The following is a 17,741-nucleotide window of genomic DNA, read 5'->3' as shown; positions in this document are numbered from 1 at the left end:
AAAATCTCCTCCTGGTTACCAAGAGGAGAGGAGACCTCATGGGTCCTCCTTGTTGCCTTATATTTTTACCATAGTGTTATTGAGGCATGTCCAAGCATTAAATGAAGCATAAGGTCCTTATAGCTCTTTTTGAAGATTGTTTTATTTTATTGTTTATTTCCTTCTGTGCTGGGTCTTTGTTGCTGCATGCAGGCTTTCTCTAGTTGCCGCGAGTAGGGGCTACTCTCTGACTGTGATGCGCAGGCTTGTCACTGTGGTGGCTTCTCTTGTTGCAGAGCACAGGCTCTGGGTGCATGCGCTTCAGTAGTTGCGTTGCTTAGGCATGTGGAATCTTCCTGGACCAGAGATTGTACCTGCGCTGGCAGGTGGATTCTTCACTGCTAGACCACCAGGGAAGTCTTCCTTATAGCTGTGAGAGCCACAAAACCAAGACAAATTGGTCAAGCAAATACAAAATCAAATCGGATTCATTTCATGGGACGTATCTTTTTTTGAAACTCTGTCACCACCTACAGTGCAACTATGGCCCAACTACTATGGCTCTGAGTCTGTGGGACAGAGCAGATTGGTTTTATGATCCAAGAAGAAAGGGGTAGACAACTCAAGAAAAAAAACGGAAGCAATGAATTAAAATACTTCACAAATGAAGAGCCAGATAACCAGCAAATGCATGATAAAAAGTGCCCAGCTTCATGACTCATCAAGAGGAAACACAAATTAAGAAGACAGTGAAGTACCACGTCAGACACAAGAAAAGTTAAAGCAAAGAAGACTGACAATGGCAAGTGTTAGTAAGCGCAAGGAGCAGCTGGAACTCACACCCAGCTGGCGGGAATGTGAATCACTGCAACCACTGTGGGAAGCCTGGCTGAGGTCTGCTCCAATTGGGTGCATCCCACTCTCTGACCCACACTTTCATTCCAAGGCATGCGGCTGTGTGTGCTCCAGAAGATGTGATGGGAAATGTTCATAGCAGCACTGTTTGCATAATAGCCCTGCATAGAATGAATCCAAATATCCTACAGTTGTAGATCAGACAGTCTAGTGGATAATTGGTCAGCTTTAAGGATGGATAAGGGCTTCCCCAGTGACTCAATGGTAAAGAGTCCACCTACAATGCAGGAGATGCGGGTTTGATCCTGAGTCAACTTGCAAGTGGTAACCCAGGTGCTTGGGCTTGATTGCCGGGAACTTGACACCAGGCATAAGAAGGGGGCTGGCTTTTCAAGCCAGAGAACAAGAGCTTCTTTGGGGAAAGAGGTCTTATCTGCAGCCCTGCGGCACTGGAAATTGGTGGAGACCTTGGCACAGGCTTCCAGGGAAGGAGAGGGTGCTGGGCAGCATGAGGCAGCCTCACAGACCATAGGCTATTGACCCCAGGCAGCCTTGGGAAAGCTAAGCTCCAGTCCTGAGTTAAGGATCCATTTGTTTGTACCTTAACCCCTCCCTACTTTCCTCCTTTGAGGTAGGTAAAGAAGGAGGGTTATTTCTTGCTCCTGAAAAGCAGACAAGTAACCTACATGCCAATGAGAAGGGTCCTGACTGTCTGGTATACAGCTGTTGCTCAGTGAAGTCTGGCTGGATGAATGTTCAGCTGGGCATGATGCTATGTGAATGGCTAACTGGCGCCTCCCCATGGGAAGTTCACTGACAGGCTTCCAGGAAAGGGACTGTAAAATAAGTTGAGAGTTTTCACTTAAGAAGCACCCACCATGGGCCAGGCCCTCTGCTCAGAGCTTTGATGCACAACCTCATTTGATTTTACTTATACACCAATAACTCAGACGTGACCATTTTAAAAATCAAGTCTGACAGTATCTGCCTTTCAGCTGGAGAGTCTAGTCCTTTTACATTTAATGTACTTATTATTGCAGGTGGGTGTATATTCGTCATCCTGCTATTTGATATCTGTCTGTCCCCTTTCTTCTTTGTTCCTTTTTCTTCTTCGACTGCCTTCTGTTGGGTTAACCAAGTGTTTATAACATTTCATTTTGTCTTTTGCTTTTTTAGTTCTACCTGTTTATAGTGTGGGCTGCTCTCACAGGGATTACAATGTGCATTCTTAAGTTATCACAGTCTACCTGCCCATAATAGTGCACTTCTTCATGTATTCTGTAAGAACTTTATAGAAATTGAATTCTACTTGATATTCTCCTGTCCTTTGTGCTATTACGGTCACTTGACTTTTTAAAAAATTTTATTTTTGGTTGCACTGGGTCTTTGTTGCTGCATGCAGGGTTTCTGTAGTCATTGTGAGGGGTGATTACTCTTGGTTGCAGCGAATGAAAGTGTTAGTCACTCAGTCGTGTCTGACTCTTTCTGATCCCATGGACTGTAGCCTGCCAGGCTTCTCTGTCCATGGAATTCTCCTGGCAAGAATTCTGATGTGGTTTGCCATTCCCTTCTCCAGGGGATCTTCCTGACCCAGGATCCCCTGCATTGATCAAACCCAGGTCTCCTGCATTGCAGGTGGATTCTTTACCATCTGAGCCACCAGAGAAGCCCATCTGGTGCATACGCTTCTCAAAGAGGTGGTTTCTCTTGTTGAAGAGTGTGGGCTCTAGGTGTTCAGGCTTCTGTAGTTGCAGCACTCGGACTTGGCAGTTGTGCCTCATGGGCTCTAGAGTGTGGGTTCAGTGGTCATGGGACACGGGCTTAGTGGCTCCACAGCATGTGGAATCTTCCTGGACCAGGGATTAAACCTATATCCCCTGAATTGGCAAGCGGATTCTTACCCCCTGCACTGCCGGGGAAGTTCCCATATATTTTACTTCTATAGGCGATATAAATTCCAGAACACACTGTCATTTTTGCTTTAAGGACTCAATTAATTTTTAAAGATGTTAAGAAAAGGAAAATAGTCTTTTGTTTCTATTCACATATTCACCATTCCCAGTGCTACTGTTTCCTACAAAAATTTCCTTGTACATTTTCTGCAATTCTGGCATCATTTTCCTTAAGCCTAAATACTTTTCTTTAGCATTTCTTATAATGCAGATCTACTGGAAACAAATTCTTTGTTTTATATATTCAGGAATGTTTTTATTTTTCCATTTTGAAATATATTTTCACTGATCGCTTTCTAAACTTGACAGATTTTAATCTCATTTGTTGTCAATTGTTCTATTGTCTCCTGAGTTGCATTATTTTAATGAGAAGTCTGTCGTCTTCTGCATTGTTCTCCTATACATAATTATTGTATGTATTTTTATAGCTGTATTTCAGATTTTCTCCTGATCTTTAGTTTTTGGCAGTCTGACCATGATGTGCCTGGATATGATTTTCCTTGTATTTATCCTGGTTAGGGTTCACTGAACTTCCTGGATCTGCAGGTTGATTGCTTTTCCAAACCCACGGAACATTCTCAGCCAATATTTCATTAAAAAAATTTTTTTGCTCCATTATCTCTCTTCCACCTCTTGAACTCCAGTTACATGTATATGTTAAGACTGCTTGATGTTGTCCTATAGATTATTGAGGCTCTGTTCACTTTTTCATCATTTTGTATCTGTGTTTCAGTGGGGATAATTTCTATTGACCTGTTTTTAAACTCACTGATTCTTTTTTTATTGATCTTGTCTATGTGTCACATGTTCCTGTTTCTTTCCATATCTTGTAATTTTTAATTTTATTCTGGACATTGTGATGATACACTGTAGGGCTTCTGGATTGTGTTATCTTCCTCTGAAGAATTTTGTATACTGTTTCTGTTTAATTGTTGGCCATTCACCTTGGTCTTGTGAAGTCCTGGTTTTAAACTTTGTTAGAGCAGGTTTATTCTGGTCCTTACTCCTAAGTGATGGTCCCCCAGGATCTCAGTGAAAAGCCTGGTGTATTTACCAAGCCACTCTAACTTGGCGAGATTTGAACTAAAAAATCTGTATCCCTAATGCCAAACAGCTGCAAATATCTCTGCTCAGCTTTTTCAGCCCTCCAGCTGTGTTTTCGCCTGGACTCCTTGGAGTCATGCCCCACGGCAGAGCCAGCCCAGAATCTGAGTGGAGTTTTCTCCCTCTGTAGCTCTGTTTTCTGGGATCTTCTTTCTCAATTTCCAGCTGCTCGGCAGGCCCCGAACTCCTAACTTCTTACTTCTCAATCAATAAGGCTTCTCTGCTTTCTCTTTGAGTCCTACCCCCTCATGTACTACATAAACTAGGAAACACTCTCAGGGGAAAATCCAGATGAATGCATTTCTTACCAGTCGAGTTTCTTAGTTTCAAGGGTCATATCTCCTCATTTGTCTGTTTTTGGTCACTCTCCAGTAATTCCAAACAAATCTGTTCTATATATTTCTGTATAGATTTTATAATTGTTACCAGCAGGAAGTTAATCTGATATAAACTACTCCTCCACTACCAGCAAGTCTATGCTTTACAAACTACATCATGTTGCCCAAGACTTAATTTAGTGCTCATGTTAGGTCTAATTTTAGACTTGACATTGGAAGCAATATGGTTTAGTGGAAAATGTAGGTCATTGTGTTGAGGTCTGGAGCCAGCCATCTCATAGTTGAGTCTTGACCCTGTATTGCTGTGTGACCTTGAACAAATTTCTTCGTCTCAGTGAGCCTCGGTGGCCTCGCTTGTATAACAGGAAAAACAGTCCCTGTCTTTAGGATGAGCAATGAAAGTAACCTGAGCTAAAAACCCAGCCCCATATCTGTACCTGGCAAAGTGCTCGATAAATAGGAGCTGTTATTAGCAGTGAATTACCTAGTTCTATTCTTAGACATTCTGAGTAATGTCTCAGAGACATTACTTTGCCAACAGAGGTTCGTCTAGTCAAGGCTATGGTTTTTCCTGTGGTCACGTATGGATGTGAGAGTTGGACTGTGAAGAAGGCTGAGCACCAAAGAATTGATGCTTTTGAACTGTGGTGTTGGAGAAGACTCTTGAGAGTCCCTTGGACTTCAAGGAGATCCAAGCAGTCCATTCTGAAGGAGATGAGCCCTGGGATTTCTTTGGAGGGAATGAGGCATAAGCTGAAACTCCAGTACTTTGGCCACCTCATGAGAAGAGTTGACTCATTAGAAAAGACTCTGATGCTGGGAGGGATTGGGGGTGGGAGGAGAAGGGGACGACAGAGGATGAGATGGCTGAATGGCATCATTGACTCGATGGACGTGAGTCTGAGTGAACTCCGGGAGTTGGTGATGGACAGGGAGGCCTGGTGTGCTGCGATTCATGGGGTCGCGAAGAGCTGGACACGACTGAGCGACTGAACTGAACTGAACTGAACTGATTCTTACGAGTAAATATCCCCAGTGATATGATAATTAGTCAGGTCCAGTGTTGACTTTGAGTAAGTCCCTATCTGTTGACATACTTTAAGATACAAACTGATGTCTTCAAGTTTGATTTCATAGTAATGTCAGAGGTGCATCTTCTAAATGCAGGGAGAGACCTTCATCCTCTGAGATAGCCCTAACTGTGCCTCCTTGGTGGCAGAAAGTCCCCAGTTAGAAGACCAACAAAGACTCCTGATAACTCATATCTGGGCTAAGTCAAGTCCTGGTCAAATGAGAAGGGCTGGGTTGGGTGATACTCACCAGGCTTAAACAGCAACTCAGATAAGGAGATATCAATACACTCGATATTTATGGGGCAGGTCCCCCTCTAAGGGGCAAATGTCACTGACACAGCAGCCAAAACAAGCACCTTGACAGAGGGACTCATTGTCTTCAGGCAGAGCTGTGGAAGCCAAGGCTGCATCCTGGACCAACCAGTGGCCTTTAGCAAGTCCCTGCCCCTCTCTGGATCTCCTCCCACCATCTGTACAAAGAATTAACCTCTAAAAGCCCTCTCAATGGGCAATCAGAAATCAAGTGACTTCACCCCTACCCATGGTCTTGCCTCCAACATAAGAAGTGATGAGGTTGGGCATCTCACTTTAATCACTCTCTGCTTCAGTTTCCCCATCTGGACATGGGGTACACATGCTCAACACTCTCTTTTGCACCAAGCTGTCATGGATCCCTTGAAAATAACAAAGTATTCTGAAAGCCAGAATAACATATATCGAAACCCAAGATCTACAGCCTTGCACCGTGCTTGGCAAACTCAACAAAGTCTTGCATTATAAGGGCAAGGAGGGGAAATGGAGCCAGCCCACCCTTGGGGAAAAAAAAATGAGAGCTTTCAAAGAGAGACAAATAACTTGCAATTTAAATGCATAAGAGACCAGGCTGTGCCACCGCATATGCAGATCGATGCAAATGATATGCAAATGGCCCAAAGCAAGCCTGGGTTTGCCAATGTCCTCTGCCAAGCAGCCAGTTATGGGGTTCAGCCAGGTCTGGTCTGTGCCAGAAGCTCACATCTGGGGCCCAGAGGCCTTGGGGTGAATATCCGATTACACCTCCTCCAGAAAGCTTTCCAAGACCCAGCAGGACACAGCCCTCTCCCTCCCTTCCCAGGGCTTGGTGCCTGCCTCCAGATTCTGCCAGGGTGCTACCATCTCCCCCTCCAGACTGTGAGCTCTTAAGGCAGGGCTTTGTCTCATTCACCACTGCACTCCTGGAAACTGCACAAAGCCTGGCACCAAGCGGATGTTCAGGGGCTGCAGACTGAGTGACCTCAGGAAAGCAGCATGGGTGGGTAAATTCATTTATAAGTTCTCCTTGACCCAGGGAAGAGGCCAAATCCTCTTCAGGGGCTTTGGGTTGAACTGTCAGCCAACAATAGGTGACCTTCAGCATTAATCCTGTTACCAGTAAGACTAAAAAACTGAAGTTTGCAAATAACAATTTATAAATTAGGAAAGATTCCCCTTTGTTGGTACAATGACATCCTTACCCCTCTCTTTCATTCTGCTGTCCTTTCTGGGGTGGGCAGGGGCCTGACCCAGAATCAGTGTCCAATAAATATCGACTGATGTTTGAATGAATGCATGCATGCATGAACAAAAGAATAAGGTTTCGGCTTACTTTCCAAAAATTGCCCATAAGCCATAGCCCATTCTGTCAAAACACAAACCTTAAGTTGAGCTACTAACTTTGTTTATTTGTTGCAACAAATACAGACTCTTTTCGGTGTCTTTCTAGACTTCAGGGACTATAGCAGACACTTCTCTGCCCCCTTACACCCCCTGGTCTCCCCTCTGGTTTCAGCTGCAATGAGGTGGACTGTCCTGACTCAGTGTAACTTGTGCCACCTTAAGCAGGAGATTTTCTGCCTCCGAGCTTCTCCCAAGGCCCCCACAAAGCCACTAGACAGCTCAGAAGTGGCAGGTAAAGATCCCCGAGCAATATTCTGCAATGGAAAAAGAAGCCAGCGGATGGATGCCCCCCTCCTCCCATCTTCCAGAAAACAATTCTGGGAGGCATTCTGTATACTTCTAGAGTTCCTAGTGGAAACCAGCCTTCTCTCACCCAAAGCAGAGAAGGACACCCCCCCACCGCTCCTCCTCCTTCTATTCCCTGCTCTCCTGCCTCCTGGGGTCACCCCAAGTCCTTAACTCAAGCTCTGCTCTCAGAGGATCCCAAAATAAGGCAGCAGCAGTTCTCAAAATCTGGTTGCACCCACAACTGGGCATTTCATGAATATGATATACATGTGAAGGTGGAAGCCAGATTGAGAAGGTCTTCACAGCCACAGGAAGTTGTTTCATGGATAAGCCAAAGGTTCAGTGGGGTTGAACAGGCACTCATTCATTCATTCAGCCTACAGCAGGCAAGGCCCCGCTCTTGGGCTGCTATAGCCCAGTGGCCATTATGATGAGGACATGAATGGGCCACTGGGAAGAGCTGTGTCTGATTCCTGAATCCTCAAAACCATTTCGTTCCCCTGTGGGCAAAACTGTGCCATTTTCAGATGAGAAAATCAGGACCTGTCCGAGGGAAAGTCAGACCACTCATAGATGTTGCAGCAGAGACCAAACCAGGATCCTGCAGATACACCTGTCTGTCCTGGGGCCCATGTTTGGTGCCCAGGGCTGTGAGTGGAGGAAAGCCTGCTTGGGAATCACGTGGCCCATGCTCTAGACCAGTGCCTCCAACAGAAATGAGATGCCAGCCACAAACACAACTCATGTGGGTAATTTGAACTGTTCTGAAAGCTTCATTAAAACAAAGTCAAAAGAAGCTGGTGGAATTCATTCTAATAATATTTGTGTTTAACCTAATACATCCAAAATATTATCATTTTGACATGTCATGAATATTTTAAATTCTTAATGAGATATTTACTTTTATTTTTTCATTCCAAGTCTGTGAACCCTGGTGTGTATCTTACACTTTAGGCACCTCTAGGTTCAGAACAGCCACATCTCAAGTGCTCACTCGGTGGTGGCACCTGGCTCGTGGCCACTGGATACTGCAGCCCTGATACCCTCATCCTGACTCCAAGTCTCCCCGCCCCCCACACACACTTGCAGAATCCCTTCCCAGCGTGTCTTCATCAGAGGGAAAGTGCTTTGTAAACTAATTGTGAGGGGGGGTCACTGCGACCTTCCTTTCATCCATGTATCTTGGCAGCCAAGGCACCCACAGAGACAAAGCTGCTGGGGGCCACAGATCTGGGGAGACAGGCACCCAGTTCCCCTTGTCTTCCCAAACTTGGACGGGGAGCCCCACCCACCCACAAGAAGGAGAGGGGAGGGGCTGGGGGGAGGAGTCCCTCTTCCCTCTTCCCCCAGGATGTTACAGCCACCAGGCTGTAACAGCTGCTTTAATTTTGTAAAATCCAAACTCTGGTTCTCTGGGAATGCCGGCTCGCTCGTTCACGCATTAGACACACATTTATGGAGCGGCTTCGGTTGTTTACACTGTTACCGTGAAGATGCTGAAGACACAGAGAGGAAAGCAGCCGGCCTCCTCCGGGGAGTGTGAGCCTGGTGGATGAGGCTGGTCAAGTGAGCAAACAGCCCCTATGAAGCTCTGCGGGCAACGCTGCAGAGGCTCCCTGTGGGCACCCGGCCTGGGCAAGGGACCGGGAACCCAAAGTTCAAAGAAGGATGAGACCCAGCTTGTGATCAGGTGTGTGGCCGGCAGTCAGGACGTCTAGGAGGGCTGGCTGGACATCAGATGGTACCCATGGGTAGGCTGAGTCCAGCCCAGGATGGGTCTTGAATGTTCTCTGAGACTCCTGCTCCAAACAGCAGGACTGCCAGAGATACTGACTCAGCTTTGCTGTGCCTTTTTCAAAATCGCCAATTAGGTGACTAGGACACCAATCGTGGCAATTCAGCTCCCTTTATTCACTGTTCACCGAGCCTCTATTGATGCTCTGCTGTGGGGAATACAGAGATGCAAAAGACAGTAGAAACCAGTGGCGGCGGGGGAGGGGGGGGGCACCAAAAACACAGGACTTTTATTTCCAAGCAGAATCGTGAGTTACACAGCAGAAAACCATCCTGCTACAAAGCGGGACTCCGAAACGGTGGCTAAAATATAACAAACATCCTTTTAAATGCATGGCTGAGCTTGCAAGAAAGGAAGGGAACATCCCAGGGATAAAAACAAAGACAGAGCTGAAAACCAGAGCAGGAATCATGAGGGCTAGTGTTGGTGCTGTGTTGGGCGGGCACAGGCAGGGAGGGGCTGTGGGACTCGGCAACCTGGGATTGGGTTTTACAGCCCCTATGGGGACAAGAAATAAGGCTTTGGGCTTCACAAAGCCGGGAGTTGTAAATGAGACCTACCTCCAAGCCAGACTCTTCAGAGTTATATTCTTGGTGAAAAGGTGGGCAAGGATTTAAAAAAAAATGTCTACTCTCTGCTCAGACACATCACTAGTCAGCTCATCTGCTACAGCCAGGGCTCTGGGAATTTGTAATCATAGACGGAGCCCCAAGGGGGTTGGGATTTAAATTTTCACTACCCTGCTTCCCTTGTGTTCAGGAGACTCTGAAAGCAAGAAGCTAATACAAAAAGGGGTCCCTGGCTGGAGATGTCTGTGGGCACTGGGCAGAAACAAATGCAAACACTCCCTAGAGGGCCATGACCTCAACTCAGGCTGCTCAGGGTTCCCACAGACAAAGGTTTCTGCAGATGAGCTCACAAAGACAAAATTACAGAACAAAAGCAGTTGTGAGACAGAGTCAGTGGGAAAACCAATGATATGCTTGCCCCACTCCCCTCACTGACCCCCACCCATCTCACTGAACCTCAGATGATAGATCCAGGAGATAGAGACCAGAGAATAGCTGTGATTGCAATGACTAAAATGTTTTGGGAAATACGAAAAAGAATTAATATAATGAAAAAAGAATAGCCAGGGTTCCTGCTATAGACAGCAGATTAATATAAGTGCTGCCAAAGCAAGCGCTATAGACAGTAGATTAAACACAGGCATTTATCCCTGATCCCTCCTGAAAATTTTCAAAAAGGAGCAGAAAAGGAATTTTTAAAGTACCACAATAAAAAAAAAAAAGGATAATTTTGAAATTGGAAAGCAGACTGATGAGTGAGAATGGACTTCATGGATGCAAAAAATTGAGTCCTAAACTGGCAGCGAGGAAAGTCTAGGACACACTAAACCCCCAAAGCTTCAGGAACTGAGTACCAGGTACTTTGGGCAGCACAGGTAAGAAAGCAGAGGGAACTACAGCAGACTTGAAAGAGAGCTTTAAAGAGCAGCTAGTAACCAAGATTCCATTCCCCAAGGTGACTGCCTCTACTATATCCCAACAGAATATTATTCCCTGGAGTGGGTAAAGCCATGGGACTCTGTCCTGGGGAACAGTAGACCCAGCTAGGGGCAGGGGCATTGCATTGAAAGTGGAGAAATTAAGTGAAGGTCCTCACAGTGAATACTAATACTGCCAAATGGCAAGCAGGTTTAGTATGAACCTCCAGGCAGGAGACTGAAAGATAACTCTTGCAAGCCTGAGAAACCAAGGAAGAAATACCTAAAGGCAGTGACAATAGAAGTTGCTCAGTGAAAGAGCCTAGCCAGATCACCCTTCAGTGGAGTCTCTGGAGGGCAGCCAACTCTGAGCTCTGAGCTTCTGAGCAGACTGTGTGTGTAGAAGCCAAGGATGACCAAGCACATAAGAGAAGCTCCTAACTCATAGTCAGACAATAACAAACAGATAAAAAGCAACTTGGAGGGAATACAGATGATGATAAAAAGAAAACGCCAAAAAAATTATCATTAGTATCATCAAAGACGTAAGCGCACACGTTAAACAAATACAGGATGTTATTAAAAAGGAATGTTTTGAGAACAACAACAAAAAAATCTCTCTTGCATAGCACAAATTAAAAGTTGAATGGAAAGTTTAGAAGATAAAGTTGCAGATTAGGCAATTTCCCAGCAAGTAGAGCAAAAAGACAAAATACAAGAGAGTAAAGATGTGAAAATTAGAGAACCAACCTGGGAGATCTCACATCCAAATAAAAGAAATCCCATAAAGAATAGAGAAAATAAAAGAGGAAGGGGTACTCATTCAATAAATTATTCAAGTAAATGTCTCTGAATTAAATTACATGAGTTTCCAGTTTGAAGACGCCCACTAAGTACTGAATGAAATGGATGCTATTCTCACATGAAGACACATTATTGTGAAATTTTAGATCACTGAGAACAAAACAAAAATCATACAAACTCCCAGAGAGAAAAAATTAGATTTTTCACGAAACATCAGTAATCAGAAGGGCATCAGATTTCTTAACAACAACACCAATTTAGACCACAATGCCTTCAAAATCCAGAGAAAAGTATGCATAAAACTTAGAATTCTATACCCAACCAAACTATCAGTTGTGAGTGTAGAATAAAGATTTTCAGAAATAAACAGTCTCAAAAAGCTTAACTCCCATGCATCTGTAACAGAAGGGCTTCCCTAGCAGTTCAGACAATAAAGAATCTACTTGCAATGCCAGAGACCCAGCTTCAATCCCTGGGTCAGGAAGATACACTGGAAAAGGAAATGGCAACCCTCTCCAGTATTCTTGCCTAGAAAATTCCATGGACAGAGGAGCTTGGGTGGTTAAAGTCAGTGGGGTTGCAAAGACTTGGACACGACTGAACAACTAACACAGCAACAAAGAGGAAGGGGTACTCATTCAACAGAGGTCCTGTAACAGAGCAGGACCCACGGGGCCTTCCTAGAACAGAATTCCCACTCTGCCCTGCTGCGTCCTCCTCCTCCCTTTTGTCCATAGAAAAACTTCAGTCAAAGAATAAACTTACACAACATTGCAAAGCAGCTATACTCCAATAAAAATCATTGAGAAGAAAAGAATAAAAAAGAATAAATTTAATCAGAGAAGTGGGAAAAGGCAGAAAGAAGGGGAAAGTCAAGCAAGACAAAAAATAATAGTTTAGCCATGAAACAAAGTCAATGACCTTTAGTTCCTCCTCAGGGGCTATAGCGGAGAAGCCAGTGGCAGCCCACTCCAGTACTCTTGCCTGGAAAATCCCATGGACGGAGGAGCCTGGTGGGCTACAGTCCATGGGGTCACCGAGAGTCGGACACGACTGAAGTGACGCAGCAGCAGCAGCAGCAGCAAAGGGCTATAGATAATATTCTGAGCTATATATCCTTTGAGCTGTTTTGCAGAAACTGAAACCCCCACAGGTGGAAGGAGTTGACTGTATGCTATCCACAAGCACTTAGACCCCAGATCAGTTGGAACCAGAAGGTTGATGATGTTGACTCTTGATTACCTCATCTCCAACCAATCAGATGAATGTCTAGGAGCTGATCACATACCCCACACACAGACGCCCCACCTCACCCTATCTTTAAAGCTCTTTATCTGAATGTACTTGGAAAGTTTAGGACTTCTAAGCACTAGTTACCTGGACTCCTTGGTTGGTGCCCTGCACTTTGCCTCCCCACATCCTAGTGTTAATAGATTGGCTTCACTGCACATAGGCAAATGAACCCAAATTTGGTTTGGGAACATCCTTTCTTGGGAATTTATTACAGAATGTGCACCTCTAAAACAGGGAATAGATCAAGAAAGAAGTTAAGATGGGAAACCCATGCCTAAGAGAAATAATGTGAGTCCTCAAGCTATTGATGAAGGGAGAACACAACAGCCTAGAGGGCAGCCAAAAGAAATAGGAACAGACCAGAGAGGTCTGTGAAAGAAATCTCCGAGACGATGCAACTGGGAAATGTGCTTGGATGTATCAAGAGGTGGTTGGTGCTGCTGAGGAATGACTTGGGATGATTTCATGATAATTATACAGAGAACAAAGCAAACAAATAGAAACTAGACAGTATCAACGACACGGAAAACAAAAGATTGTGAAAGAAAATAAAAATAGCTAATGTGTTCTATGTGGCACAAAGGTGAATAGAATTTATGTAATCATAATTATCTCTTGGACTGCAAGGAGATCCAACCAGCCCATTCTAAACTAGATCCGCCCTGGGTGTTCTTTGGAAGGAATGATGCTGAAGCTGAAACTCCAGTACTTTGGCCACCTCATGGGAAGAGTTGACTCGTTGGAAAAGACTCTGATGCTGGGAGGGATTGGGGGCAGGAGGAGAAGGGGACGCCAGAGGATGAGATGGCTGGATGGCATCACCGACTCAATGGACGTGAGTTTGAGTGAACTCTGGGAGCTGGTGATGGACAGGGAGGCCTGGTGTGCTGCGATTCATGGGGTCGCAAAGAGTTGGACACGACTGAGCGACTGAACTGAACTGAACTGAATAATGTTAACTTTAAATTACGATGTAAACTCTACTGGAAGAACAGTGGGACAGGAAGCATGTGTGTGCAAAGTAGGGGAGGGCTGTTGCTGGCAAAATCCAGGTAGTTCCTCACCTTCTGGTGTGAAAAGTTGACAGATAATGCCTGAAAACTAGAGGTGGGGAATAATAGAGCATGTTATTTAGTGATACAGACGTAAATTCCAAAAGCAATAGTAAAAGAGTAGAAGTTGCTTGCCCCTCGGGATCAGAAAGATGGACGAATTTGAGGATGGGGGACAGGAGGCTGAAGTTTTCATGATAAGTCTGTGGACCTACTTGATGCATTAAACTATACGCCTGTATACACATGAAAATTTAAGAAACACATAAGACACGTGGACAATACACTTCTCATATACTCTTATGTGCCAGCTTGAATCCTCCTAGCTCCACCAGTCTGCAAGAGTCTTGGCCAGTTGTTTTGTCCCAGCCAATTCTGCAAGGATTCGGATCAACTCTACATGGACACACCCTGAGAGCATTTCTGCCTCCTGCCCCCATGGGCTTCTCTATGGCTGCTGGTGCTTGAAATGCCATGGATTCACTCAGTGCCCAGACAAGCGCAAGATAGTTCCAGAAGGTCAAGGAATCAGTTGTGTTTAACATCAAGCAGTGGCCAGCTCAATAATGTACCTTCATATTGGTTCTCACTCCTTTCCTTTTTTGAGATTGAACTCCCTGAAACATTAGTGGCACTTCAGTTCAATTCAGTTCAGTTGCTTAGTGGTGTATGATTCTTTGCGTCCCCATGGACTGCAGCACGCCAGGCTTCCCTGTTCATCACCAACTCCCGGATCTTGCTCAAACTCACGTCCATCGAGTCGGTGATGCCATTCAATCATCTCATCCTCTGTTGCCCCCTTCTCCTCCTGCCTTCAATCTTCCCCAGCATCAGGGTCTTTTCCAGTCAGTCAGTTCTTTGCATCAGGTGGCCAAAGTATTGGAGTTTTTCAGCTTCAGAATCAGTCCTTCCAATGAATACTCAAGACTAATTTCCTTTAGGATTGACTGGTTTGATCTCCTTGCTGTCCAAGGGACTCTCAAGAGTCTTCTCCAACACCACAGTTCAAAAGGATCAATTCTTTGGTGCTCAGCTTTCTTTACAGTCCAACTCTCACATACATACATGACTACTGGAAAAATCATAGCTTTGACTAGATGGACCTTTGTGGGCAAAGTAATGTCTCTGCTTTTTAATATGCTATCTAGGTTGGTCATAGCTTTTCTTCCAAGGAACAAACATCTTTTAATTTCATGGCTGCAGTTAATATCTGCAGTGATTTTTGGAGCCCAAGAAAAGAAAGTCTGCCACCGTTTCCATTGTTTCCCCATCTATTTGCCATGAAGTGATGAGACTGGATGCCAAGATCTTAGTTTTTTGAATGTTGAGTTTCAAGCCAGCTTTTTCACTCTCTTCTTTCACTTTCATCAAGAGGCTCTTTAGTTCCTCTTTGCTTCCTGCCATAAGGGTGGTGTCATCTGCATATCTGAGATTACTGATATTTTTCCCAGCAGTCTTGATTCTAGCTTGTGCTTCATTCAGCCCAGCATTTCACATGATGTACTCTGCATAGAAGTTAAATAAGCAGCCTGACAATATACAGCCTTGACCTACTCCTTTCCCAATTTGGAACCAGTCCGGTGTTCCATGGCCAGTTCTAACTGTTGCTTCTTGACCTGCATACAGATTTCTCAGGAGGCAGGAAAGGTGGTCTGGTATTCCCATTTCTTGAAGAATTTTCCACAGTTTGTCGTGATCCACACAGTGAAAAGCTTTGGCATAGTAAACAAAGCAGAAGTAGATGGTTTTCTGGAATTCTCTTGCTTTTTCTATGATTCAACTAGATTCAGTCCAATCCCAGACAAAATCCTAGCAGGCTTTTCTGTAATAAACAAGCTGATTCTGTAATTTACATGGAAAGGCAAAGAAACCAAAATAGCTGAAATGATTTTGCAAAAGAAGAACAAGTTTCAGGATTCACACTACCTATTTGAAGACTTTCTACAAAGCTACAGTTTTAGTGTGGAACTGGTCATGGGATAGATACATAGGTCAATGGAGCAAGGAATATAATCCAAAAATAGAATCACACAAGTGTGGCCAGTTTATTTTTTACAAAGATGCAAAGGAAATTTTATTAAGAAAGGATAACAGGTTCTTTTATTGTTGTTTTTTCCAACAAATAGAATAATCTGGATAGCTACATTGAAAAAAAAAAAAGGGCTTCCTTCATAGCTCAATCAGTAAAGAATCTGCCTACAGTGCAGGAGACCTGGGTTCGATTCCTGGGTTGGGAAGATCCCCTGGAGAAGGAAATGGCAACCCACTCTGGTATTCTTGCCTGGAGAATCCCATGGATAGAGGAGCCTGGCAGGTTACAGTCCATGGGGTCTCAAGAGTCAGACACGACTTAGAGACTAAACCACCAACACATTGAAAAAAAAGATTGTCAATCTTATGTCACATGTTATACAGAAATTAACTCAAAATTGATCATAGACCTAAATGATAAAAGTAAAATAATAAAACTTTTAGAAGAAAATACAGGGGGAAAATCTTTTTGGCTTGGAATAAGCAAAGCATTCTTAGATATGGTATAGAAAAGTGTGAAGTCAAGTGGGCCTTAGGAAGCATTACTATGAACAAAGCTAGTGGAGGTGATGGAACTCCAGCTGAGCTATTTCAAATCCTAAAAGATGATGCTGTTAAAGTGCTGCACTCATTATGTCAGCAAATTTGGAAAATTCAGCAGTGGCCACCACGCTGAAAAAGTCAGTTTTCATTCCAATCACAAAGAAGGGCTATGCCAAATAATGTTCAAACTACTGGACAATTGAGCTCACTTCACATGCTAGCAAGGTCATGTTCAAAATCCTTCAAGCTAGGTTTCAGCAGTATGTGAACCAAGAACTTTCAGATTTACAAGCTGGGTTTAGAAAAGGCAGAGGAACCAGAGATCAAATTGCCAACATCTGTTGGATCACAGAGAAAGGAAGGGAATTCCAGAAAAACATCTACTTCTGCTTCATTGACTACACTAAAGCCTTTGACTGTGTGGATCACAACAAACTATGGAAAATTCTTAAAGAGATGGGAATACCAGATCACCTTACCTGTCTCCTGAGAATCCTGTATACGGGTCAAGAAGCAGCTTACAGTTAGAACTGGACATGGGACAACGGGCTGGTTCAAAATTGGGAAAGGAGTATGACAAGGGTGTATATTGTCACCCTGCTTATTTAACTTCTATGCAGAGTACATCATGCGAAATGCCAGGTTAGATAAATCACAAGCTGGACTCAAGACTGCTGGGGAAAAATATCAACAACCTCAGATACACAGATGATACCACTCTAATGGCAGAAAGTGAAAAGGAACAAAAAGCCTCCTGTTGAGGGTGAAAGAAGAGAGTGAAAAAGCTGGCTAGAAACTAAACATTGAACAAACTAAGATCATGACCGGAAAAGTAGAAGCAGTGACAGATTTTATTTTCTTTGGCTCTAAAATCACTGCAGACCACAGCCATGAAATTAAAAGATGCTTGTTCTTTGTAAGGAAAACTATGACAAACCTAGACAGCATATTAAAAAGCAGAGACATTACTTTGCCAACAAAAGTCCATGTAGTCAAAGCTATGGTTTTTCCAGTAGTCATGTATGGGTGTGAGAGTTGGACCATAAAGAAGGCTGAGTGTCAAAGAATTGATGCTCTTGAATTGTGGTGCTGGAGAGGACTCTTTGAAAGTTCCTTGGACTGCAAGTAAATCAAACCAGTCAGTCCTAAAGGAAATCAATCCTGAATATTCATTGGAAGAACTGATGCTAAAGCTGAAGTTTCAACACTTTGGCCACCTGATGATTGGAAAAGACCCTGATGCTGAAAAAGATTGAAGGCAAAAGGAGAAGGGGACAGCAGAGGATGAGATGGATAGATGGCATCACTGACCCAATGGATGTGAATTTGAGCAAACTCTGGGAGATAGTGAGGGACAGGGAATCCTGGCGTGCTGCCATCCATGGGGTTGCAAAGACTCAGACACGACTTAGCAACTGAAAAACAACAAATAAAAGAAAAAAATGATAAATTA

The 17,741-nt window shown here is 44.1% G+C and overlaps 1 long non-coding RNA gene across 5 annotated transcripts in view; it reads right to left on the bottom strand.

Annotated features, from left to right (window-relative positions):
* Positions 1-271: 271 nt before the first annotated feature.
* LOC138989821 (uncharacterized) overlaps positions 272-17,741 on the bottom strand; it is a 40,317-nt gene continuing 22,847 nt past the window's right edge. For 2 of the 5 annotated variants that reach the window (XR_011465959.1, XR_011465955.1), the window contains one exon: positions 272-409. This is a non-coding gene — a long non-coding RNA (uncharacterized lncRNA). Of the gene's footprint in view, positions 410-1,520; positions 1,671-17,599; positions 17,704-17,741 lie in introns of all 5 variants that reach the window. The other 3 variants (XR_011465957.1, XR_011465958.1, XR_011465956.1) reach the window with 3 other exon arrangements.

The sequence above is a fragment of the Bos mutus genome, chromosome 11, assembly GCF_027580195.1.
Source record: "Bos mutus isolate GX-2022 chromosome 11, NWIPB_WYAK_1.1, whole genome shotgun sequence".
NCBI lineage: Eukaryota > Metazoa > Chordata > Mammalia > Artiodactyla > Bovidae > Bos > Bos mutus.
Note: the sequence above shows the minus strand (reverse complement) of the source record. Positions and strands in the feature narration are given on the sequence as shown.